The 7,112-nt window shown below is 38.4% G+C and overlaps 1 long non-coding RNA gene across 1 annotated transcript; it reads left to right on the top strand.

The window, feature by feature from the left end:
• The first annotated feature begins 263 nt into the window (after positions 1–263).
• LOC127367076 (uncharacterized) lies at positions 264–1,715 on the top strand. Its single transcript, XR_007885435.1, has 3 exons — positions 264–533; positions 970–1,111; positions 1,338–1,715. It is a non-coding gene; the product is annotated as an uncharacterized LOC127367076 (long non-coding RNA).
• The last annotated feature ends 5,397 nt before the right edge of the window (positions 1,716–7,112 follow it).

Raw genomic sequence — 7,112 nt, 5'->3', positions numbered from 1 at the left:
AGCATTTTGAACTGCACCTCATGAAAGATGCCGTATGTCAGTTTCATTGATAATTTTGATTGAATGAAAATAAATTAACCGAAAGCTAAGCCTAATACTTTATCCTCCACACCGCCCGAAACTTTTCAGTGACAACTTTGAGACATGTTAATTAGCTTCAGATTCCAGACTATGTGGGTCAAACCTTTTTCTTCTTCCCTTTGTTATTCTACCTCTCTGTTCTCTCTCTCTCTCTCTCTCTCTCTCTCAGTATTCATCTGATGAGGCAGTGAGCTGAAGTACTGCAGTAAAAACCCGTCTAACAAGCTGCTGACAGCGCGCTGAATCAGGGGCAGAAGCAAAGAAAACCGTGGAGATGGATTTAAGTATGCCCCTCGTCATTAGCCTCAACATAATCAAATCATTTTACTCATTCAGAAGTTCTCGGGGGCCCGGGCTGGGATGACGAACGCTGTCGAGAAGGCTTCACTCTCGCTCTGCCAGGAGAGCTGCTGCTGTCGCTGCTGTGCCGTGTGCTGCTGCTGCCAAACAAGGTCACTTAACAGCTTTTAATTGTTCGTGTCTGTCTCCAGACGCTTGGAAAGTGTGTTGGCACCGCTCTGAAAGTATGTTTTAGTCAGTTTAATGCCAACTGCAGGTGAGAGTGTGGCTAAAATACATGGACTGATGCATATAAGTGGCGATAGAGACAGAAAATTGCATATAGCTTAAGTAATTATTAAGCTATATTATTATTTCCATTTATTTCTTTTATGTTTGTTTAAATTCAAAATGTATTTTCTTTTCGTTTAAGAAATGTTTATTTTACTACTACTTATAAGGCACCAGAATTTCTGTTTCCTTTCATCAAGGTGTGAAAAATAGCTAATTAAGGACATACAATTAGAGAAATGTGTTATTAGGAGCATAGAAAATAAATATGTTCATCATGTTTCTGTCTCTGAAGTCTTTTGTCTTCATGTTTTCCAGAGCTCAAAAGTGATTTCTTCCACAGTGTGCAGCACTTTGTCCTGATTGTGTCCAAGGTCAGGATGCTTTTCATGCTGTTATCTCCCCCTGGAGGTCAGTGGAGGAAGAACACAATCAGTTCCCACTGTATCCCCCATTCAGGGTAAACAACTCTGGTTTTAAAATGAACATGTTTTTGGCTTCGTAGTGCACACTTTTGGATGACATCAAAATAAAGAGTTAAATGAAAGATGAAGAGAATAACGTGATGAGTCAAACAGACTCTAAATGCTGAATTGATCCATAACCAGGAAATATTTTTGACAAACTTTGCATTTTTGACAACTTTTTGCAATGAAGTTTTTAACTTTAGCTGCTCTTTTTTTCAGGTTTGTGGTACAAAGAAATAAAGCTGGCCTTGTTCAGTTCAATTATCATTGGACACTTGACAACAACAGACAGACTGAAGCAGACTGATACGTTTTAAGAAGATATGTCACAGGAGTCCACCCTTTATTCCCCAGTCTAATGTACACGAACATCCTCTACCTTCAAATTGTGTGTGTGTAAATGCAAATAAGTGCATATTTATGTATATAATTTGTACCTAATTTTATATCAAAATATAACATAGATATTTATATGTGTGTTAATTTGTGCCCATATGAATGATTAGATAAAGGTTTTATTATTGTGTCATACATTGGCTTACGAGAAAATGTATTGCGTACAAAAAACCCAAATAATAAACCAATTTATACAATTTTATGAGACCTTCATGTCAGCACAAAATTCATAAATCACAGATAAAATGTACTGTTACTGTATAGTAGAAGCATCTGATTAAATATTCCATTTACTTTGTTTTTTGGACAAAGTTAGCCAATTTAAAGTGTAATAAAAAAAAAAAAATGTTTTTACAAGCTTGTATGTGAAAGGGGTTGTTTTAATGACAACCTATGAAGAATTATCACCCAAATGTACAGCTCAATTCAGCTCTACAGAGCATTTTAGCCTCTTTCAGCTCATTGTTTTGTTTGTCAGGCTCGTAACTGTTTTTGGTTCACTCTCAGCGCTCTCACAAGATCATTTCTGGCTCTAAAAACCGTCTTTACACTTCTAACCTGCTGACAGAAATAGAGTTGAAAGGAGAGTAAATATTATTAATATTATTATTAATATTATTTAATCTACTGTTCAGGACACCAGAATATTTCAGGGTTATGTAAAATTCTTAAACCAACATTTGCACAATACAAAAAGAAATTACTTACTTTCCACTCCTCCCAAATTATCACCCAAATACATTTTCCTTCCTGAATTTTTCTAAATTTGCCAACCTCAGTGGAAGAACACCAGCTTTCAGCTGCGCGACTAAAGGTCTTTGGCTTCTAGATAAACAAGATGTGACATACTTTTGGCCTTAATTTTTAAGATATTTTTAAACTATTTTTCTTTAAATTTATCAAATTTCACTTTTATCACATTAAATCTCAAATGATTTCTGGAGATATACAGCAAACTTCTCAAAGACTGAGTAATACAAGGATTACTCTGTGATTTTGCTCCATATAAACACCTTCCAGCCCATATCCTGTATGAGACATTAAGTTGAATATTGTTATAAGTCTGAGTTGTGTGTGTGAGACGCTTATCGTGACTGTGTGTGCATCAAAGTGTGTATCTGAATTCCCCAGGTTGCAGCTTGTTTGTGTTTGGTCTGAGGCCCCGGGGCCCGGCCAGCTCAGTGACAGACGTGCGCGGCTCCTTAACGCCCCCCTGCCCTCGGTCTCTGAGAGATATATTGTTCCCTGGAACTTTTGGTTCCCATGAATCCGAGCTGTGTGTCCCGAGCTGGCAGGAGAAGAGCTGCCCGCCACATTAATTCATCAACACCGCCGGCCGCCCGTTTCACATGTGGTGTCTCGTCCAAGTGTGCCAGAGGGTGTGTGTGTGTGTGTGTGTGTGTGTGTGTGTGTGTGTGTGTGAATATCTGCTGACCGTTCCAGTTCTGTCCGTTTATCGCCACAACTTCATCAAAAAAATAAATATAAACTATATATATCACAGTAACATGTTGAGCATGCTTTTTTATTCACATTTATAGACTTTTTTAAACTGTGTTCAAACTGCATGTGTGTCTACTGCTCATCATGTAATGAGAATATGAAGGGAAATGCCACTGAAGTAATACTTTTGATGTTTAGAGCAGAGGTTTCCAGTCTTTTTTCCACCATGAGCCATTCTTACACTGACACAGTGGGCCTTTTATTTCCCCACTTCCTCTGAAAAAACTGTAATGTATGTGAAGACATGAGTGGGAAGACAATTTTAGAGGTGGCACGATTGCATAAAAACTGGAAAGACACGTATTGATGTGATTAGATGCTAATTTGCGGCAGAAATTAAGGCAATGACAAACAAGTCTAAACAAGTTGAAAAAAATTCACTCTTAACTCAGGGTTTTATGAAACTGCTTCATAAAGAGACGAGGCAAAACAAGAGAAACTCGATGGAAAAGACAGAAAGAACTGAACTTTGTGGTGAGATCTGAGGTCAGTCAGAGACTCACACACACTCCCATACACATCATCTTTGCATCTGTTTCTTTAATTTACAGCTAATATCTGCAGTGGCTGTTTGAGGCAAAAAGCATGTAGCCAACTGCTCAAATGACACAGGGTTCAAATTCATTCAAATGAGAATTGTCTTGTTTGTCAATCCAAATCTGGTGTGACCTCTTACTGTAAGTCTATCTCAGGGAAAGGCAGAGGTAGAGGTCGGCAGATCAAATATATAAATCAGTCCCTCCAGGATTCACAGGGGTTTTTTTTGTTTTTTATTTTTGGGGTAAAAATGCCTGATTTCCCAGCAGCTTTTTGAAAAAAGTATTTTTTTGCATGTTGTTAGTTATTCTTTTACAATGAAATTGCGGGAGGAAACAAGGAAGTGAGATTGCTGATGTATGGTTCATTTTGCATACAATGATTGGTCAAATTAGCAGAAAAGTTGTAGTAATTGAACAAAAACACAGATAATTCACAGAGATTAGTTACATTTACATTAATTCAGCTACCTGGAGGGGCTGGTGAATAAATAATACATTTTTAAAAGCCTGGGTTTCATGTTGCACTGTGCAGATAAAACATGTCCAGCTTGAGATGATTTGTTAAAGAAAGGAGTGATTAAGACGTGAAGAAAAAAAAGACATTCCCATAAAAAATATCTGCATTTTGCCGAGTCGGTGATAAACTGATGAACCAACACATCATTTGTTTCACTGGACATCAAGTCAGCAAATTCTTTACCACCATGCTTTTGTAATCTTCATTCCGACTGACTCAGAAGTCCCCCTCATCATTTATTTTGAACCAGCTAAAAGCCAGTGATGGCAGCATTTGATTTTTAGCCCATTTTCCAGATTAGAATCCAAACCAATAAAGCAGAGTCTGGGTTCTGTTCTCTCTTTTTTTTATCAAAATTAAGGCCTTAAACTTTATCTCATCTGCTTAATTTGTTGCAATTTTCTCTGAATTAATCGTTAATGTCATGGTCAACCGTATTAGGTCCCATTTGTGTTACAGCACACAGCAGTAGACGTCACTTATTCTCTCAAACCTGCCTAATTTATTCATTAAATTGTCCAATTCTGCTACACACACACAGAGGCTGTAAAGAAATTAATTATGAGTGGACAATGAATTATTTATCCATGTTTGGGCCAGGGATAAAACAAATGAGTCTTAGGTCTTATTAGAGTGTAATGATGTTTTATTATTTAGTGTCAGCTCAAAGGTTTATATCACAAATGTTAATTAATTAAAGTAAAGCAAGGCTTGCTGGACTGTGGTTAAAACATGGAAATATGTATAATGTAAATATTTTCTATGTACTTTATATTTAAATTTTAGATTCCTATTTAAAGGTTACTAAGTTTAAAAACTTTTGAGTATTTTCTTTCAATATTGCTGATATCTAGATTCATCAAAATGACATGTTTGTGTGTCAAATGAAGGTCAATCCAATGAATGGGTTGTAAAGTGCTGACAGAAACACATTTTATATATAACAGACATGGATATGACCCTAATATAAATCTCAAACTTTACTGAGTATATATTGATTAATCCAAACTAATTAAAACATGAATATGCTCACAAACAATCTGTGTTTTGGATGATTAATCAGACTTTTTTCAAGTGTCACTTTTTCATTTTAATTGAATTGTACTTTGTCAGGTGTAGAAGTCATATGTGTGTTGAATTAGTATCCATATGAATATGTTAATACTGCTGCCTACAGCCTGTGCAGTGATGATTTGTCAAGTTGCTCTTTAAGTAAAGATGGGAGTCAATGAGGTTAATCATTTCTCCACTGGCTCCTCCGCCCGGCCAATCTTTCTTCGTTAGGGCCCTCAGCCATCCGTCACGAGGAGAAAAAGCCTCCAAATTCTCTGAGATTGCCCGACAGTTTTTCAGCCTCTCCCTCTGCTTACACTCAAAACAATCATCAGAGAAGATAAATATGCACAGCGAATGCACAGCTATCGTAAAATTGCCTCCATTCCGGGAACGGCCAACCTAATCCGTTCCGCTCTATCATCCGTCCAATTGACAGGGGAGGCTCGGTCCGGCGGTCGTGGACCAACCGCGGGCTGGGAGCCTCGCCACGGGCAGCTTCGTGGCTTCGTGTCCTCATGTCTTCCTGGACGCTCAGGGGCCGCAGCTGCTCGTCAGGGCTCCTCGTGCCTCTATTCTGTCAGTATCGGCAGCCGAAACTAAATAAAGATGTTTACTGACAGCCTAATGAACGGATGGGCCCTGGTGATTTAACCTTGATGAATGGTCCGCCCAGGTGTTTTCAATAACGACAATAAGCACTGCAAGCCACAGGCCCACTGATACTGGTATAATGCATTATTAGGCCATTAGAGGCAGGCCAAGAGAGACCACTTATGCACTGGCCTATCAATAATGCGGTGTCCCAGTCCACATTTGGGCCCGGGGAATTAGTCATACTGATATTCTATTTAATAAAAAAATCACAAGACGACGCATAAAGAATCTCATTACATTTTAACAGGGTTACAGTAACCCAGGAGGACTGGGAGTTTAATTTTCATAAGAGCATCCATTCCTCAATTATGTCAAGCAGAGAAAATGTAAATGGCAAATGGAATCCTAACAATATCTAACCAGCAGGGCATTGGCAGGAGAGCGAGGGGGGCTGCAGCTCAGTGTGTGTGTGTGTGTGTGTGTGTGTGTGTGTGTGTGCATAGTTTCTGGTCATGCAAAAAAACAAAAGAGAGAAGCCCACAATTTGTCAGTAGTGTGTGTGTGTGTGTGTGTGTGTGTGTGTGTGTGTGTGTGTGTTCACCCGCTCCCACCCAGTGAAACACACACAGAGAGGTGTGAGAACTCTGCAGTAAACACAACTGTAGTTTTAATGTTTGTTTCTACCCAGAAATATAAAGCTCTGTTCTCTGTGTGTCCTTGTTGTGATTATACGGCTGATGGCTTTGTATTGATGATGACAGATGCTTTTGATAATTGATCTTTTCTTGTAGATGACGATTGCTGATTTGAATACGATGGTGACAGATGATGATTTTGTTCCTAAATATGAGCACAATTCTGTTCTTGTGAACGTCCAAATGCCATTTTTGCACTTTGTGTTTTGATTGGTTTGTATTACAGTCGAGTTGATTGACTATGGTCTGTTAAGAGGAGCTGTGGCTTTTGTACATGATGGTGAGTGCATATAAAGCTAATGTACCTGTGTCATTTCATGTTATCATCTGAATAACTATTTAATGCACTTCAACTACAAACAACCCATTAATGAGAAACTTGTGTCCAACATAATTACCAATGGATGCATTGGAGGTATAGATCAACATTTTGGGAAATACATTCACTTTCTAGCTGAGAGCTAGATGAAAAGATTGATTCCACATGTGAAGCTCATGGAGCTAGAGCAACAGGATGTGCTCAGTTTAGCATAAAGACTGGAAGCACTTAGCCTGGCTCTGTCCAAGGTTTAAAATACACCTACCAACACCTCTAAAGCTCACTAATGAACACGTTATACCTTGTTTCTTTATTGCAAACACAAAGAGAAATGTTAAAGGTTCTGGTTTTACAGGGAGTTGTGTGCTGTAAATA

Source organism: Dicentrarchus labrax, unplaced genomic scaffold, assembly GCF_905237075.1.
Source record: "Dicentrarchus labrax unplaced genomic scaffold, dlabrax2021, whole genome shotgun sequence".
NCBI classification, from domain to species: domain Eukaryota; kingdom Metazoa; phylum Chordata; class Actinopteri; family Moronidae; genus Dicentrarchus; species Dicentrarchus labrax.
This window is presented reverse-complemented; position numbering and strand designations above follow the sequence as displayed.